We start from the raw sequence: 20,954 nt of genomic DNA, 5'->3' as shown, positions 1-20,954 counted from the left end.
GGGAATGTACCAGTTGGGGCAGCAGTAGGTGCTTGTTGTTGAGCTACTTGAGATATTTGTGTTTCCAGCATTTTGTTATGGGTAGCCAAGGCATCTACTTTGCTTGCTAGTTGTTTAAGTTGTTCGCCAGTATGTATGTTTTGGTTTAAGAAATCTTTATTGGTTTGTTGTTGGGAAGCTATAAAGTTTTCCATCATGATTTCCAAGTTGGATTTTCTAGGGGTATTATTGTTAGGTATGGATGGATTCGGTTTCTGATATCCCGGAGGTATAGATGGGGCTTGATTTGGAGACTGTCCAGGTGCGTATAAAGCATTATTACTCTTATATGAAAAGTTTGGATGGTTCTTCCAATTTGGGTTATAGGTATTCGAATAGGGGCTTCCTTGAGCATAGTTTACTTGCTCTGCTTGGATTCCAGTCAAGAGTTGACATTCCGCAGGAGTGTGGCCTTGGATTCCACAGACCTCGCAATTCTGAGTTATAGCAACCACGGCGGCTGGAGGTGATACGTTTAAACTTTCAATTTTCTGGACCAAAGCATCCACTTTTGCATTAACGTGATCAAGGTTACTTATCTCGTACATGCCAGTTTTCGGTTGAGGTTTTTCCACCGTTGTTCGTTCGGTTCCCCACTGATAGTGGTTTTGGGCCATGCTCTCGATAAGCTGGTAAGCATCAGCATAAGGTTTGTTCATTAGTGCACCACCTGCAGCGGCGTCTATTGTTAACCTTGTATTGTATAAGAGGCCATTATAAAATGTGTGAATTACTAACCAGTCTTCCAAACCATGGTGTGGGCAAAGTCTCATCATGTCTTTGTATCTTTCCCATGCTTCGAAAAGAGACTCGTTGTCTTTCTGTTTAAATCCGTTTATCTGGGCTCTTAACATAGCTGTTTTGCTTGGCGGAAAATATCGAGCAAGAAAAACTTTCTTCAACTCGTTCCATGTGGTGACTGAGTTGGAAGGGAGAGATTGAAGCCATCTTCTAGCGCTGTCTCTTAATGAGAAAGGAAAAAGACGAAGTCGAATTGCCTCTGATGTGACACCATTAGCTTTAACAGTATCAGCGTATTGGACAAATACGGATAAATGAAGGTTTGGATCTTCGGTAAGATTTCCAGAGAATTGGTTCTGTTGCACAGCCTGCAACAGCGAAGGTTTTAGTTCGAAGTTGTTTGCTTCGATTGCGGGTGGAGCAATACTTGAATGCGGTTCATCTTGCGATGGAACGGCGTAATCTCTAAGAGCACGAGCTGGTTCTGCCATCTCGGTTAAAGAAGGAAGATCTTTGAGATCAGGAAAGTCTATAGGAGGGAGATTGTTTGCAGCACGATATTCCCGAATTCGTCGTAAGACTCGGAGATATAGTTCGATATCGTTGATTCGTAAATAGAGCGGTTCGCCTTGTGAGCGAGTGCGTGGCATACAAATCAACGAAAGAAAGAATAGAAGAAAAAGAAACCTTAGTCTCTACAGCGTAACGGAAGAGTTACGATATCGATTAAATAAAAGTCCCCGGCAACGGCGCCAAAAACTTGATCGCTCGACTGTGTGAGTCGAGAATGGGATACAAACTGCAAGTGCACAGTTCTATCGCGTAGTTTTAAAAGATATCGATCCCACAGGGACTTATGAATCGATATACCGTTATCTAAGGTTACTACGTAAATCTAAGGTGAAAATGTTTGATTTTTTTGGGGAAAAACTAAGAGCTAAACTAAGATCTAGATTAAATATTAATAAAACGGATATCGGTATGTAGTTCGTCAGAACTAGGGAATCAAGTCTTTGTCGGTTTCTTGGTTTTAAAATAAATCGTTTCGGTTAACTTTATTGGTTAAAGGTTTTATCTCAAACTCTCGCTCTGTTGAATAAACCATGATTTTATATTAATGTAGCTGTCACTTATAATTAAGTCAAAAATCATATTTTGAAAACAATAAAGTTGCAGAAACTCTTTTTAAGAAAATACTGACCGTTTTAAACACCCTTATCTCAAACTCTCGCTCTGTTGACTTAGGTTATATAATCAAATCCAAATGCTTAACTCTCGTCCTCACATTCAATCTTTAAAAATACTTTTTGGAAAAGGTCAGAATTTAATTAACTCTAAAACTTGCTCTCGCCCTGATCTAGAATTAATGCCTAACTTACACTGTCCAGTTAAAACCTCAAACTCTCGCTCTATTGATTTTAACTTCTTTATGTCCTTTACTTTTGTAAAAAATCTTGTTATTAAACCTGTAAGTTGAGACCGTAAAAAGATTGATTTTAATTTTAAGTTTAGATAGACCGACTCAGTCTTGATCCCTTATTCTGCTTACTTTACATACCGATACCTAGGCGAATTAGCCAGACATGCTAAATAAACAAGAATACATATCATGCATAAACAGACTCATTCCAGGCAGATAATATAGATAAATAATAAAACAAAATATTAAATAATGATTAAAGAACCTGAATGCGTAATACAATAGTCTTGAACACTCCACCACAAGCCGGTAGGATTTGTTCTTCGATTCTTCAATTAAACAATAAATTAAACCAAGGAAATAAAACTAGAATCTAACGTAAGGTTAGATCCGATAAAAAGTTGCACAATAGTTTCTGGTGTAGAAGCTATTATGCGAAAAATATCTAAATGCCAAAAAGGGAAAGGTAAATTGCAAGGGAAAAAGAATGTAGAACTTGCAGAAGAAATAAATAAAATAAACAATGTTAAGTGCTGGAAAAGAAAAATAAGCAAAAGCGTGAAAAGAAAAATGGGCAGAGCTTCGGCAATCTGAGCGTGAAAAAACGGGGGGAGCTGGAACTTCCCAATTAGCTGCTATTTATACAGCTGCTGGTGTAACTGCTTTCCAAGGGTTTCCGTATGCGCGGTCTTTTCGTTCCGAGGGTTAAGCGTGCGTGGAAATAGCTTTCAACGTGGTCAGTTGAGTTCCTAGTGCCAAAAATATAGGGGAATGGTGTGACGTCCGTCACACCATGTGTGACGCTCGTCACAAGAGTGTGCTTAGTGTGACGCTCGTCACAACCTTTGTGACGCCCGTCACAGGCATAACGTGCGCTTTCTTTGGGCTGGGCTTTGTCTTTGTTATTTGTTTCCTTTTTATTCCTTTTTACACCTCCTTTTCTTCCCTTTTTCACTTTTGCTTCAAAATGGATGCCTGACATAAATAGAAAGGAAAATACCGCATAATATCTGATAAAATGAGATAAATTAAAGTAAATGATAATATAATCTAATATAATTAAGTCCTAAAATGTGATATAATTTCAAGTTATCAAAGCAAGAGAGAGATGTGTGGGAAGAATGATTCCATGCTTTGAACCGAAAGCATGAGGAGTTGCAGCTTGAGTCAAAGGACAAAGATGCGTTTATTGAACTTCTTGAAGACCGAGCAATGAAGAGACAGAGAGAGCCAGAGGGCCCATATTCCTCTAGTATGCCTCAAGCTTCCGGTGCTAGGAAGAAGATCGTTCATCAGCTTGTCCTTGAGAAGGCTCAGATGAAGATATCTTTTGAGACCAAGATTCGACGCATCCGAAGGAAGTACGCACCAGCAGCCAGATCATTTGACATTGTTGATAGGGGATCCTTAGGATGATTAGTCGCCTTTTCTCTTGTATTTGTACTTTGGTTTCTGAAATTGTAATAAATGTAATCCTTCCAAATTTTATGAATAAAAGAGATTTTTATGGTCAAACAAATTGTTATTATCATTATTATATGTTTGAAAATGAAACAACATGTTCCTTGAAATTAAAACAATAAAAACCATTGCATTTCATGCATCATTTGCATAACAGGTTTCTTCTTCCAGATGTCTTATCAGTTATTCTTCTGTGCTTCAGCCAAACCGACTCACCGATACAACACTCGTGCCAATCAACCCAGAATTATGGAAAATTTGGAACAAGAGAACAAGGAGCTGAAGGATGAGATTACACTGTTGACTGCCATGATGGAGTATGTTCTTGCTGCGCAGAATCAGTCTTCACCAACTCCCGTAACTCCTCCCCAGAGGACTGTCATCTCTGAGGTGGCTGTCTCGAACATTTTTGTTACTGCTACTCAATCCGGTCCATCTATGCTTGTTGGATTCCCATGGGGAATGCCACCTAATTTCATGCCTGAAGGGTTTGTGCCCACTTTTGCTTCTATGCCAACATCTAGCCTGGTCATGTCTATGCCACCTACAGTTGTTCATACCTTGCCTCGTGTTGAGGACACCATTTACCATTCTGATCCATTTGAGGGCCCAGATGTTTATGAAAAGATGGATGAGATGAAGGATCAGTTCCTTGAGCTGCGCAAGGAGTTGAAAATGTTGAGAGGAAAAAACCTATTTGGTAAGAGTGTTGCTGAACTCTGCTTGGTACCAAATGTGAAGATCCCGATGATGTTCAAAGTCCCTGACTTTGAAAAGTATAAGGGAAATACTTGTTCACTTAGTCACCTTGTTATGTACGCCAGAAAGATGTCAACTCAAACTGATAATGATCAGTTGCTGATTAACTACTTTCAAGACAGTTTGACTGGTGCTGCTCTGAGATGGTATATGGGGCTAGACAGTGCAAGTGTTCGTACTTTCAACAATTTGGGTGAAGATTTTGTTAAGAAGTACAAGTATAATGTGGATATGGCGCCTGATAGAGACCAACTGAGGTCTATGTCTCAGAAGGATAAAGAGACGTTTAATGAGTATGCTCAAAGATAGAGGGAACTTGCTGCTCAAATTAATCCTCCATTGGAAGAGAAGGAGATTACGAGATTTTCCTGAAGATATTGAGTTCATTTTATTACGAACGCATGATTTCCAGTGCCCCCAACGACTTTACCGAAATGGTAAATATGGGGATGAGGTTAGAAGAAGGAGTCTATGAAGGATGTATGTCCAAGGAAGAAGCGTCGTCCAGTAAGAAGTATGGAAGTGGTTTTGCCAAAGGGAAGGAAGGGGAGACCAATTCAGTATCTGTAGGGAGACAGAGAAGGCCTCATGTCAGAAGGAATCCTCAACCGCGTCAGCATCAACATCAAGTTTCATCAGTAATTCCCATGTTTTCCAACAATTCCAACAACCAATCAGTTTCGATTCAACAACAACAATGTCAACAATAACCGCAAGAAAAAACTAAGTACAACAACAACAATAATCAACAACAAAACTTTGAGAGGAAGAAGGTCTCTTTTGACTCTATTCCTATGTCATATGCAGAATGTATCCATCTCTGGTTCTCAAGAACCTACTCCAACCAAGAGATCCACCTCAAATTCCCGAGCCACTTCCATGGTGATTCAAACCACCTGAACTCTTTTGTGCCTTTCACCAGGGAGCCCTTAGCCACGACATTGAGAATTGCTACCCGCTGAAATATGAAGTAGAAAAGCTCGTGAAGAGTGGAATGGTGTGCTTTAAGGACCGTGCGCCTAATGTGAAAGCCAATCCATTACCTGCTCATGGTATAGCCTCTATCAATATGGTGGATGGTTGTCCAGGAAATTTCTGAGTCTTCGATGTACGATGTATCTGTAGGTCCTTGGTGGAGATGCATAGGACTTTGTGTTTAATCAGTGATTGTGAGCACGACCATGATGGTTGTGCAATATGTAGTGTGAACCCCCGTGGGTGTATGATCGTCAATAGGGATATCCAGAAGTTGATGGACGAGAATGTGATCCAGATTCAACAATCAAGGGATATAGATGATGTCATTGTGATTATTTCAGTGTTTAAGACCCCTGAGCGGGTAGTAATTCAATATAACAGCAACAACAATAACAACGCCAATAGATCAGTATCACCGTTGGTTATACGGTTGGCGGGCCCTATCCCGTATGCATCCAATAAAGTTGTGCCTTATCAGTATAATGCCACAATGGTGAAGAATGGTTAAGAGGTTCCATTACCTGTAGCAAGTTCTGTTGTGAATATAGTTGATATAGCAAAGGTGACCCGTAGTGGTCGTGTGTTTGGTCCGGTCTCTCCAAAGGAGGTAGACGATGTTTCGGCCAGTAAGAAGGTGGATGTGCCTGTAATGAACCCAGTTAGTGCTCGAGTGTGTCAGTCTAGTGAATCCAACAAACTGAAGACTAATGACGATGATGAGGTATTGAGATTAATTAAGAAGAACGAGTTTAATGTGTTGGAGCAGCTGCTCCAAACTCCGTCAAAGATTTCAGTGTTGTCTTTGTTAATGAATTCTGAAGTACGCAAAGAAGCATTGCAAAAAGTACTAGAGCAAGCCTATGTCGAGCACGATATTACTGTGGATCAGTTTGATCACATTGTTGCTAACATCACTTCTTGCAATAATCTGATCTTTTGTGATGAAGAGCTTCCCGAGGAAGGTAGAAATCACAATATGGGGCTACATATTTCAATGAATCGTAAGGAGGATGCGTTGTCTAACGTATTGGTCTATACTGGTTCATCTCTGAACGTGCTTCTGAAATCAACTATGTCCAGTGTAGGTGTTTAATTGGCTGCATTAGATGGTAAAACACTAGCTGGATTCTAATGTCTTGACTGATGTCATGACATGGTGTGTATGTGTGACTGCACTGTAGGTTAGAATATCTAACTGTACTCTGATGTCTTGACTGATGTCATGACACACTTGAGTAGTTACTGCAGGATTAGCTAATACAGGATTTATTGAATGTCAAACTGGATGTTGTGACATTCATCCCTGTCAGCAGATACTAAGGAATAGAACAGCTGGTGTTCTGTTAGAACTTAGTATTTATTTCCAGTCTGGTTATCAAGGAAATACCAGACCTGGCATAAGGCCTACTGACTGAATGTCAAACTGGATGTTATGACATTCATCATTGACAGCATATACTGAACAATAGACAGAGTGGTGTTTTGCTATACTTCAGCATGTTTCTTAGTCCGTTCTTCAAGAGGATAACAGAACTGACTTAAGGCCAAATGTGTAAATGTCAAATTGGATACTTTGACATTTATTAATGTAAGCTGTTACTGTAGTATGGTCATTTTGGTCATATACAGGTCAGCAAAATTGTACAGTCTGTTTTCTGGAAAAACAGACTTAGCATATGATCCTTGATGTCAAGCTGAATGTCGTGACATTCATTCCTGACAGCATATGCTATATTGTAGGTTGTTCAGTTTTCTGTTTCAGCTTTTTCTCAGGCTATTCTTCAGGGATTCAACAGCTGAGAGAAAATCCAGGAAATCAACAACCAAGCTACATTTAATGAACCTAACAAATAGCCTATTTGTTAGTAACCTAGATGTGGAATTTAGGGGAACTCGCGTGACCTTAAATTCAGGAGAATACAAGTGCAAAGGCCCAAGTACTGCAATATAAAAGGAAGTCGTTCCTTCATTCAGAACTGGGGATTTTGAGGCGTGAAGATTTAGTGTGTCCATCATACTTCACTGCTGTATTTTTGTGAGTCTTGTATTAGACATATCTTGTAAGCCAAGCCATTATCACATAGATGATTGCTTTGGCATAGGGTGTTCATTGAGTTGTAAGTGTTGTGTCGCTCAAAGCTTTTAAGCGTGAGTGCTGTGTATCTTGATTAAAGTTGTTAAGCACAATCAAGAGTTGTTTGAAGTGTGACTTCAAAATTGTCTTTAATTTTGATTAAAGGTAGTAATCACTGAGGTGATTGAGGGGGAGTGAGTAGGAACTCTGATCTTAGAGTAAGATTGAAATTGCATTGGGTAGGGATTAAGTGAAGAGTTGTAAACGGGTGAGTTTAGCTTTGAATTAATACTACTGATAGTGGATTTCCTCCCTGGCTTGGTAGCCCCCAGATGTAGGTCATGTTGGACTGAACTGGGTAAACAATTACTTGTGTTATTTACTGCACTTACTTTTAAGTTCTGCATAACTCTTGTCTGTGCAGAATTGGATGTCATAACAACCCGTGTGACATCTAAAGTCTGATAACTAGAATTTCATCCAGACTTTCCTACCAAGGCGCCCCGATGAGGAATAGTGGCGTGATTGTCAAAGCGTTCGATGGTTCTCGTAAAACTGTCATTGGTGAAGTGGACCTTCCAGTCAAGATAGGTACGATTGATTTCCATATTACTTTTCAAGTAATAGACATCCACCCGACCAATAGTTGTTCGTTGGGAAGGCCATGGATTTATGAGGCTCGAGCTGTGACATCTACTCTGCACCAAAAGCTTAAATTTGTGAAGAACGACAAGCTCGATGTTGTTGGTGGAGAGAAGGCACTCTTAGTAAGACATTTTTCATCCTTTACTTATGTAGATACTAAAGAGGAAGTTAGAACTCTGTTCTAAGATTTGTCTATTGCTGCCGAAGTGAAGAAAGTTGGGGCACCCATGTCTTTCTTTCAAAGATGCCCAGAAAGCTATTGAGGCTGGTTGTACTGATCAGTGGGGTTGCATGGTAGAAATTACCGAGAATAAGAACAGGGTCGGATTAGGATTTTAATAAGGGTCGTTCAACGTCAAAGCTGAAGATGTGCAACCAAGTTTTTGCAGTGGAGGGTCCATGTATGGTAATGATCAACACTCAACTATTGTGATCGAGGATGATGAAGACGGAGATTGCGCCAACTTTGTGACGCATGGCCAGATTTGCAACAATTGGGTTGCTGTTGATATTCCTGTTATTGTTCAGCGCTCTAAGTAATTTGTTTTTCATTTTTAAGAAAAATCTTTCTCCCATGCCTAAGGGAGAAGTGAACATTGTTTGGCATTTCAATTATCATCAATAAAATGCAATTTTATTCATCCACGTATATGATGTTTTATTTTTATTTTTTGCTTTTCTGAAAATGGTAATCACAAAAAAAAAACATAAATAAATAATAATTGTTCATCTACATAATATTTGGTCACAATTCACTTCTCTAAAATCAAAATATCAAATCATTATGCAGGTTGGTTCCTAAACCCAAGGAATATAATGATCCTACTCCCTCTCCAAACTTTGATTTCCCCGTGTTTGAGGCTAAGGAAGAGACTGATGATGAAGAAGTATCTGATGAATTGTCTCGTCTACTTGAGCATAAGGAAAAAGCCATTCAGCCGTTTGAAGAGCAGATTGAGTTAGTCAACTTGGGTTCCGAAGACGATGTGAAGGAAGTCAAGATTGGGTCTCAACCGTGTCCAAAATTAAGAAGGAGTTGATTGATCTTCTTCAAGAATATTCAGACGCGTTTGCTTGGTCATATCAAGACATGCCTGGTTTGGATTCTAAGATTGTGGAGCATGGATTGCCGTTGAAGCCAGAATGCCCTCCGATCAAACAGAAGTTGAGGAGAACTCATCCTGATATGGCAGTGAAGATCAAAGAGGAAGTGCAGAAACAAACCGATGTTGGTTTTCTTGTTACCGCTGAGTATCCGCAGTGGGTGGCCAATATTGTGAATGTTCCGAAGAAGGATGGAAAGGTCTGTATGTGTGTTGATTATAGAGATTTGAACAAAGCTAGTCCAAAAAATGATTTTCCTCTGCCACATATTGATATGTTAGTAGATAATACAACTAATTTCAAAGTCTTTTCATATATGAAAAGACTTTGACTACTCTTTTTAATGATATTATGCATAAAGAGATCGAAATCTATGTTGATGATATGATTGACAAATCAAGTGATAAAGAAGAACATGTTGAGCATTTGTTGAAGCTATTCCTGTGTTTGGGGGAGTACAAATTCCGCTTGAATCCTAATAAGTGTACTTTTGGTGTTCGTTCTGGTAAGTTGTTGGGCTTTATCATCAGTGACAAGGGTATTGAAGTTGATCCTTCCAAGGTCAAAGCAATACGAGAAATGCTTGCGCCTAAAACTGAGAAGCAAGTCAGAGGTTTTCTCGGCCGCTTGAATTATATCTCAAGATTTATATCGCATATGATTGCCACATGTGCGCCTATATTCAAGCTTCTTCGAAAAGATCAATCTTGTGATTGGACCGAAGATTTCCAAAAAGCTTTTGACAGTATCAAAGAGTATCTGCTTGAGCCTCTGATTTTGTCTCCGCCTGTTGAAGGAAGACCATTGATCATGTATTTGACTGTATTCGATGAAAGTATGGGTTGTGTTCTTGGTCAGCAAGATGAAACTGGAAAGAAAGAATATGCAATTTACTACCTCAGTAAGAAATTCACCGACTGTGAGACTCGGTATTCTATGCTTGAAAAAACTTGTTGCGCATTGGCTTGGGCTACTAAACGTTTGCATTAGTACATGTTGAATCATACTACTTGGTTGATATCCAACATGGATCCGATCAAGTACATTTTTGAGAAGCCTGCTTTAACTGGGAGAATTTCCCATTGGCAGATGTTTTTATCTGAGTATGATATCGAATATCGATCTCAAAAAGTTATTAAAGATAGTGTCTTGGCTGACCATTTGGCTCACCAACCAATTCAAGACTATTAGTTAGTGCAATATGATTTTCCTGATGAAGAGATCTTGTACATGGAGATGAAAGATTGCGATGAACCATTGCTTGAAGAAGGGCTAGAGCCTGGCTCTCGTTGGGGCATGGTATTTGATGAAGCTGTTAATCAATATGGTAATGGCATTGGGGCAATGATTATTACTCCTAAAGACTCTCATTTTCTGCTCACAGTTGGATTAACTTTCAAGTGTACAAATAACATGGTTGAGTATGAAGCTTGCATTATGGGGCTTCAAGAGGCCACCGATCTCAGAATCAAGTATCTTCATGTTTATGGAGATTCAGCTTTGGTTATGAATCAAATCAAAGGTGAATGGGAGACAAATCAACCAAGTTTGATACCATATAGAGATTACGCGAGGAGGATTTCAACTTTCTTTACAAAGGTTGAGTTTCATCATATCCCTCGAGATGAAAACCGGACGGCAGATGCTCTTGCAACGTTGGCTTCAATGATTGTGGTGAAATTTTGGAATGAAGTTCCTAATCTGACTGTGATGCATCTTGATAGGCCAACTCATGTGTTTGCTGTTGAAGAGGTCAAAAATGAGAAGTCGTGGTATTTTGATATCAAGTGTTTCCTACAAAGTCATATTTACCCGCCTAGGGCATCTTTGAAAGATAAGAAGACTTTGAGGAGATTAGTTGGCAACTTCTATCTGAATGGTGATGTGCTTTACAAGAGAAACTTCGATATGGTTTTGCTCAGATGTGTGGATAGACACGAAGAAGACTTATTGATGACTGAAGTCCATGAAGGTTCCTTTGGTACTCATTCCAATGGACATGCTATGGCTAAGAAGATGTTGAGAGCAGGTTACTATTGGTTGACAATGGAATCTGACTGTTGCAAGTTTGTGAAGAAATGTCACAAGTGTCAGATATATGCAGATAAAATTCATGTTCTTCCAACACTGTTGAATGTTATCTCCTCTCCATTGCCCTTATCCATGTGGGAAATTGATATGATTGACATGATTGAACCTAAAGTTTTGAACACACATTATTTCATTCTGGTGGCTATTGACTACTTCACAAAGTGGGTTGAAGCGGCATCGTATGCAAATGTAACCAAGCAAGTTGTTGTGAGGTTTATCAAGAATTAGATTATATGTCGTTATGGTGTACCGAGTAAGATCATTACCGATAATGGATCTAACTTGAACAATAATATGGTGGAAGCTCTTTGTAAAGACTTCAAGATTGCACACCATAATTCTTCTCCATACAGACCTAAGATGAATGGGGCTGTCGAAGCTGCGAACAAGAACATCAAGAGAATCATCCAGGAGATGGTTGTAACGTACAAATATTGGCATGAGATACTCCCATTTGCTTTGCATGGGTACCATACATCCATCCATACTTCAATAGGGTAAACCCTTTTCTCACTTGTTTATGGTATGGAAGTTGTGCTCCCAGTAGAGGTTGAGATCCCATCATTGCGTGTCTTGGTGGAAGCCAAGTTAACTGAACCTGAATGGTGTCAGACCATATATGACCAGTTAAATTTAATTGAAGAAAAAAGGATGACTGCCATGTGTCATGGTCAGTTATACCAATAGAGAATGAAGAAGGCATTTGATAAGAAGGTCAGGCCTCGTGTGTTCCGAGAAGGTGACCTTGTGCTCAAGAAGATTCTATCTTTTAAACCAGATGCTAGGGGTAAATGGACTCCCAATTATGAAGGCCCATATATTGTTAAGAGATCCTTTTCAGACGATGCTTTGATTCTTACAACTATGGATGGTGAAGAGTTCACGCGTCGTGTGAATGCCGATGCAGTCAAGAAATACTTCACCTAAAAAGAAAAGAACAACTCGCTAAGTTGAAAATCCGAAAGGACGGCTTAGGCAAAAATGAGCGTCTCGGTGGATTGAAAACCCGAAAGGGCGATCCAGGCAAAAATTAGAGACATAAAATAGAAAATTTATCCCGGTAGATTGAGTACCTCACCTTGGGGCAATCTAGGTAAAAATTAGGGATCATGGCAAGCAACTACATTCGGTGAATCTCCATTCATGAGAGCACTTTTGAGCAAGTCAGTCAACTCTGATTCATCATCCTCAACCGAAGCCAAGAGCATAGTGGATATTGAAGTTGGTAGAAGGATTAGTGATCATTGTATTCAATGTATCCCTTTTCCATGTAAATTACCATTTTTCAACTTTTGTAAAAGATTTGTAGAGTCTTGTCATTTATAGACTACCATTCTATTAAATAAAAGTTTTTAATCCAATTGTTTCTACTCTTATTTATTTTTAAGCCGAATAGAATTGAATTTTTATGATGATAATTTTGAAATTTTGAAATAATAAAATAAAAATCATTTTTCTTAAAATGATAAAAGCAATTACTTTAAAAAGCAATCAAGTTCGGTAAGGAATATCAGCAGCAGTCTGAGAATAGATGAGTCCTAAAGTGTGGAGCATTGTTGGTCTTCCCCAAGCGTTTGGTTTGGTCACTTTTTCTTCCCCAGCGGAAAAATAGTTTCACCAGTTGAGTTTGTAATTGCCTCCCCAGTTGAGTTGTATGCTCACATTCTCAATAGTTTGCATAGATCCAACACAGAATTTTGTTCCCCGCAAGTCCCCAACGGAGTTCACTCTTGATTCCCGCCAACTTTGATTCTTGAGCAGTATTTGTGGTCCTCTGCAAGGTTGTCTCCCATTTAGTATGGTGTTAACCTAAAATACCCCGCAGAATTGATAATTCAGGTCCTCAGCAAAAAAATTCTCAGCCAGGGTTTGAAATATTCAGAGATGGATGATTTATGTTCATCCCCAGCTTTTTCTCTAGTTGGTGCTTCCATCTTATCTAGATTACCCGAGTGTTGTAGCGATGATTCAGATAAGTGACATTTGTATCCTTTGTGATTGTTTTGTCAGCATAATCATCAATCATATATACATATACATTCATACATCAGATATTTCATTATGCATTGTTATTGCATTTGATTCCTTATTTTTCGATCTTCTGCTATGGTGATATCATTTCTCCATACAGATTTGGTGCGTCTGTCCTCCCTCAATTGTAGAGTGTCGGCCCCTTAAGTAGAAAGAATTTAACCTTTCTTATTCCCCACTGAGTTATTTCCTCGTGGATGATTATTATTTCAGCTTCCTCCCCAATTAATTGTCTGGATGGAACCACTCCCCCTGAGTTATATCCTCATTGGGCCGAGTCTTTGTTTGGACGTTTCTTTCTAGCTCTTACCTATAAAGATGCTTTTGCCCCCCCCCCCCCCGAAAGTTTATTACCCAGTAACTGGTAACATTCTTTTGATTTGCGAGTACCTTACTTTTACACAACACCCGGTAATAGTAATCTACTTCCTCTTAATTTCCCCCCAGTGGATTCGTTTTATGTTTCCCCAGGTAGTTTATCCTTGATATGTTCATCCTAACCGATGACAGATATTCTTCCCTTGAGTATATCCTTGATATGTTCATCTTAACCGGAGACGGATATTATCCTCTTTGTGGTTTTCTACCCAGTAAAAAGGTAGTTGTAATCCCTAGTTTATTCCCCAGAGAGTTAATCCTTGATATGTTCATCCTAACCGATGATGGGTTTTCTTCTCTTTGTGGTCTTCTGCCCAGTAACCGGTAGTTGTAAATCCCATTTTTCCTTTGAGTCTATCCTTGATATGTTTATCCTAACCGATGGCGAATATTCTCTCTTTGGTATTCTATCTAGTAACTGATAGATATAATTCCCATTTTCTCCCCGGTGGTCTATCCTTGATATGTTCATCTTAACCGATGACAAGTATTATTCCCTTGAGTTTATCCTTGATATGTTCACTTTAACCTGTGACGGATATTCTCTTTCTTTGGTTTTCTGCCCAGTAACTGGTAGTTGTAAATCCTATTTGATATGTTTCCCCAACAGGTTGTTTCCTACCCAGTGACCGGTAATGAACACACCTCTTTTTCCTCATTGAGTCATCCTTGATATGTTTACCCTAACCAGTAACGGATGCCACTCTGTCAGATTATGTTATCTTCCTACCTAGTAACTGGTAATAGATAATATATTTCTGGTACTCCTGTGTTGAAGTTCATTCTTCCCCAGTTGAGTTTGATTAAGGTATTTCAGTTTTATTATGATCTACCCATTTCCCCTGCAGATTCTTCTTTATCCCCGACCGAGTCTTTCCATTGATTTATTTTCATGGAATCTACTTGTGTCTCCAGTAGTTTTTTAAGTTGTAGCTTGTCATGCACACAACTTTTTATCCCCAGTGAGTTTTCCTTATGGAATGCATTATGCTCTTGTGGACTTTCAGTCTCTCCGGTTTCTTTTCCTTTGTGGCAACATTTTCCCCATAAAGAATTATTTTTAACATTCATATCATATGCATCATGAGGTCTCTTAGGGACCAAAATTTGTTTCTATTGTTGTTATTTAAGTCCATTCTACTGAGTCAATACGAAGATTTTAACCTTCACATCCTTAGTTAGAATGTCCTTAAATAGGGGCAACTGTAAGACCCCAATTTTGACCCTAAGATCCCTCATGCTATCTCATCATATGCATTAGCATTCGGATCACACATTGACATTTTCCTTACCCCTCATTCATAGATGTCGCACCTCGAAAAATGAGAACACGACTTGGAAATGCGAAATCGCACACTCGCATGATGGACTTAACAAAGTCGCCATCGAACATATATTTATTCCTAAAAAGGAAAGGGGAAATATCGATAAAACCCGAGAAAGAATGACAATGATATTGGTCGTCGTAACCAAATCAGGGTTCGGAAGTCGATTACGCAAGGGGAGGGTATTAGCACCCCTCAAGTCCGTTGTACTTAACGGGAACCATTAGGTTAATTGTGCGCGTCAGTGTTAGCTGGGAATGTTCGGCTTCTTGAGTTATTAGGCGGGAAAGAGGAAAAGAAAAAGGGAAAATGTTTTTGGATTTTGAAACGAAGGGGACTAAACCTAAGTTTTTTTATTAATGGGCCTGACAAGATTTAGAAATCCTGCTCCTACATATCTCCGGGTGCAATAGAGAGCTCAAGGCTTACGTAGTTCTGGGTAGAAAAATATTTGTTTGTTGGTCGATTTTAGCGAAAGCTATATTGTATTAATCGACGAAAACATTGTTTTACCCAAAACGGATGAGGAGCGGACGTATACCACACATCGAATGGATTTACAAATCAATATTCGGAAAAACGTCACTTATCTCAACTCAATAATTATGGCCAAAACATTGCTTTGCATCATCTTAATACAAGATGTCTTTCGTTTTTGAAAAGGGTTTTCTGATCAATCGCACGGTGACGAAAAAGAGTTTGATTGGTTGGATGTATTTTTAGGTTTGAAAGACGAGTATTTATGACTTGCAAGCTCTTATAACTTGGGTCTAATACTCGGGATTACGCCTTGACCTTTCACCCAGGTAATCTTTTTCTTTCAATTTTATTTAGAAAAAAAAAATTTAAATATTTACAAGTGTTTTGAAGAGAAGACGAATACTTATGGCTTGCAAGCTCTTACAACTTGGGCATAATATTCGGGATTACGACTGGATATTTCATCCAGGTAGTCTTTTTCTTCCAACTTACTTATGAAAATGGTTTGAATATTGGAGTGTTTTGAAGAGAAGACGAATACTTATGGCTTGCAAGCTCTTAAAACTTGGGCCTAATATTCGGGATTACGACTGAATATTCCATCCAGGGTAATCTTTTTCTTCATATTTTAGTTATGAAAGTGGTTTGATATTATTTTGAATCAATGGCTTAAATTAAAAATTGATTATTGGATGCAATGTTAGTGAGATGATTATTTGTATATGTTAAAGTATGGATATGGATGAAGAAATTTCCTAATTAATTGACTTAACACAATGGGATCAGTTAAACAATTAATCAATTAATCTGCTCAACAAAAACAATTAATTATTTAAAGTCTAATCAACTAATCAAATAAAAATTTAATCATTTAATTAACTATTAATTTAAATAATAAAATTAAATAAAAAAAACAATAATAATAATAATAATAAATAAAAGATAATCAAAAAGGGTGTTATGTGGGTGCAAACATAAAACATGGACTTAAGCGCAATCTAAATATATAAAAACTTAACATAAATCCTAAAACTAATATATAGATATATTAACTAAGAAATTGAAGTATATACATTATGAAACTACAAAATATTATATATGTATAAAATTTTAGAAAAGGAAAAAAATGAACGTATATATGTGTATATAAACTCTAACAGAAAAACATAAATATATATAAAAAAAATGGAATGAAATTTTTTGAAAAAATCAAAATCAAAATCAAACGTGAAAATAAAAACAAGGGTGCACATCAAAACTAATTTATTTGGACAAACATATATATGTGGGGCCCACAATAATTTTTTTCTATATAAAGAAAAAAAACAAAAAAAGTTTCATACTTCTTATCTCTCATAAATTTTACAGAAAGAAACAAACAATTTTTTTTGAATATTTCTACAAAACACAATTTAGATTCTTCATTTTAAACAAAACCGAGCAAAACCAATCATCATTTTTTTCTACAACAAATAAAATTTCATCTTTCTTATTTAAGATAAAATCGACACTGACAAATCAAATAGAAAGAGGATTACCAGAAAAATAGAGGAATACGTTGGTTGGAGAGTGGCGTGGTGGTGTCGGAGCAATGTTGCGGTCATGGTTTGGTGAACGGCGGAGGAAGTTGTGTTATGCTGTTATGGTTGGTTTGAAAGTGTGAAGAGTGGGAGTAAGAGTCACATGGTGATATGATGTAAGAGGTTTAGTGGTTCTTACATGGTTAGCTTGGAAAAGAGAAGACGATTTATGGTATGAAGCTTGAGGTAGTATTGGAAAGTGTTGTAGAGAAAAATAAATGATAGTTTATGGAAGTGTTTAAGATGAAGATGGATGAATAGGAAAAATGAGAAAAGAAATTCGTTTTCCTCTCCTTTTGTATCTTTTTTATTTTACCAATTTGCTAATGAGAGAGGTACCCGGAATTCACGGATATGGGTTGTTGTTACTTCATTTTTTTTGTTTTTCAATTTTGTGTCACCTTAATTTTAGAGAGAGACCAACGGATAAGGTGTTGCGCCGTTCTCATGGATGGGTTGTTTTTTTGGTGTTGTCTCTTTTTCTCATCAGTCACACATAATATATAGTAGGGACTAATAGGGTTGTGTGAGTTTTACAATGACCAGAAAATCCTTAATGAGTATTATTAGAGTAAAAATGAGTTCGAAACAAATCAAATTAAAAATAAAATATTAATTTAAATAATCAAAATAATTTCGAAATAAAAACATAGAAAATTCTATTTATTTATTTTGAACATTTTGGCAAAAAGAGAAAAATAAATGGATCCAAAATGAAAAAAAGTCAGGCGCAAAAGTGCTCGAAAAATTAAAATGAATGCACCAAAATGATCAGTGCGAAATAAACTTATTGGAAAAATATAACGTTTCTTTTAATTTTGAAATAAATTTTGACCGGTTAAACAGGCTCGAGTTGATCAAAAAGTAGTCGAAAAATTAGCTGAAAAATAAATCGAGCATACCAGATTAAACTACGCAAAACGTAGGTTAATAAAAATGATGTCTGGAAGCTTGATTTTAAAAAATTTCTTCCACTGATTTGACACATATCCGTCGATTAATTCAACCGGTTTGCCTGTAGATCCAAAAAAATCATTTCGACTGATATTCTAGGCACTATGTGGTATGGAATGCATGGTATGCTATGTAGAGATGTGACAACTATGATGAATGTATGAAATCCGTGATTTAAGGTCAAAATCAGGGTGTGACAATAGAGTTTGCATTGGGAGAGATCACCAAGCACTTTTGATTGTATCATACTTTGTTTTTTCATTATTTACTAACCAAAATACCAAAAATATGTCAATGTTTAGTTTGTTACTTTTGTAGGTAGTGTGTGTGCTCACCCATGCTATATCAAGCTCACATCTAGGGTTTAAGACTCTCAATGCAAGGAGTTCAATAAATAAATGGTTCACATTGGCTCTAGGCATCATATATGGATCCCCATGATCTTCACATGTCATTTTGATCAAGAAATCATCAAGAGTTTGAAGTTTATTTGCCTTGGAAACCCTAATTCATTTGGGTATCTTGTGTGACTTCCTCAATAAGTTTATCCAACATTTGATCAAATATTTCAAGGGATACTTCATATTACATCATCTTACACATATATTATCCCCCATGATTCCCAAAAGTCAAGAGAATATCAAGCTAGCAAGATGGTTCATGGTGGTTGACCAGATAAAGTCAACTGGCCAAAACTGGGGTTCCCTAGTCCCTATCTCCTACAACTTTTGTCATATGAAAATGATTCCAAGATACAATTTACTCAAAATGAAATTAAAAACAACTTTCATGTTTAATTCAAGAGCTATTTTTTCTTGGAAATTCATTTTTTATGGTAAATGATTATAGGTCATTTTGTCTGAACCCTAGTTTGGAGATCAACTTCCCAAGACCATAACATGCTCTATTTTTACGATATGAAAGCCATTCAAATCCCATGATCAAATTCAAGATGTCTACTTTAACTTTGATGATTTGAGTAATTTAAAATTCAACTTGCAAATGCACGTGCCAAGAGGAAACATTATATGCCACTTAGGACCATTACTATTGAACAAGTGATTTTCCACAACTTCTAAAATGCATAAATCCTTCATGAAAAATCCAAATGAGGTCAAATTTGTGACCAAATTTAAGAGGTTTGAAATAGATACAAATTTTATTGAGTAATATTTTTCATTTGAAGTCTATAGCAAAAGTTATTCAAGGTGGAAGAAGTGAACATTTGACTTGGTACTTAGAAAATTTTCAAACATGTTTGATTTTCCAATATTCCACCTCAAAATTAATCATGATCCAAGCTTTAAATGAAAATGTGTTAAACATGAAAGTTGTTCCCCATTATCTCACCTTCTCAAACTCAATTACAGGATGGACATTCGATCCCATAAGGAAATACGAATCTTACTCAACTGGGGAAGAAAAAGACTTCGACTGAAGAGCGCATGAGATATATTATCTATTACCATCAGAACATAGATAATATACTCGCATGGAAGATTATCCACAACCGGTTACTGGGTTAATAAAGGATAAATCGACCGAAAAGAAAGGACATCGGGATACCGGCTATTGGGTATAAAATGATGACCAATCAAGGGGAGAAACAATCATTACCAAACAAGGGTAAATGAAAGATGACTCACTGGGGATACATTGACAAACGCAATGATCCAAGAGATATATCACCGGTTACTGGGTGGTATACTCAAAACTGAAGGAATATCAATACCGAATATTGGATAAAGATAACCATCGAAGAGGGGATTACATCTACCGGTTACTGGATAGAAAACCACAGAAGAGAATTCCCGTCATCAGTTAGGATGAACAAAAATAGAGGTTTAACTCTGCACGGGGACAAAATGGGGTTTACAACTACCGGTTACTGGGTAGAAAACCACAAAAATAGGACTTACAACTACTGGTTACTGGGTAGAAGGCCACAACATCCGCTGAGGAGAGAATGAACAATTACTGTTTGCTAAGCAATTGGTCACCTGAACCTCAAGGAAGTGCAGGGGAATAATAACAAGAGGAGTCAATCTAGGAACAAACTAGAGAGACGCAATGAAACAAGACTCAACCCAATTAGGATATAACTCAGGGGAGTAATTCCATCCCAATACATATTTAGGGAGGAAACTGAAGCAAAAATCATCCACGAGGACACAACTCAGTGGGGAATGTGGAAGAAAGGGTAGACACTTTCTGCCTATGGGGCTGACTCTATATGGAGAGATCAGACACAAACATTTGCTTGGGGAAGAATATTTCACCAACAGCAGGAGATAACAAGCAAAGATATATGGCAAAGAATGCAACATGAATATTTGAATGCTATAACTATGCATGTACATGCGTGGTTTATGTATGATTAATGCTGACAAACAGACATATTTAACACAAACAGGTCCAAGAATCAATGGACAAACATCCGATACAACATCTCAAAAGAGAAAGCCAAGCCCACGGGGGAAAATCCAATCTGATGGAGGCAACAAATACCAGGAAACCAATCACCGCTGAGGATCAAATAGAGTTGCTTCCAGGGACAAAGACTACTGCTAGGGAAACAAGCAGAGTCCACTGTTGGGGATGAGAAAAGGGTCACTACCACCAAAGCTGGGGAATCTTCCAACAATACACGGAGACAGGGATAAGATCAGTCATACTGGGAATCTTATCAGGGGGTGGTGTAGAATTATATGGGGAAGAACCACTAAACAGAAGCACATCAAATCGAACATTCACTTCTATCCATCGAAGGAAACAATCTCTGATGCGGAGAAGGAGAACCAGTCACTCCACTGGGGAAGGAATCAACACATCTTCCTCGAAGTTCCAAAGCCAAACTAGGATCAGGTAGACCCTTAGCTGGGGAAGCTGAACAT

General features: G+C 37.8%; 1 pseudogene; it reads left to right on the top strand.

Annotated features, from left to right (window-relative positions):
• Window positions 1-786: 786 nt before the first annotated feature.
• LOC127133866 (uncharacterized) lies at window positions 787-886 on the top strand (annotated as a pseudogene).
• Window positions 887-20,954: the final 20,068 nt, after the last annotated feature.

Source organism: Lathyrus oleraceus, chromosome 3 (genome assembly GCF_024323335.1).
Source record: "Lathyrus oleraceus cultivar Zhongwan6 chromosome 3, CAAS_Psat_ZW6_1.0, whole genome shotgun sequence".
NCBI classification, from domain to species: Eukaryota; Viridiplantae; Streptophyta; class Magnoliopsida; order Fabales; family Fabaceae; genus Lathyrus; species Lathyrus oleraceus.
The sequence above is the reverse complement of the archived record's forward strand: the minus strand, read 5'-3'. Positions and strand labels throughout refer to the sequence as shown.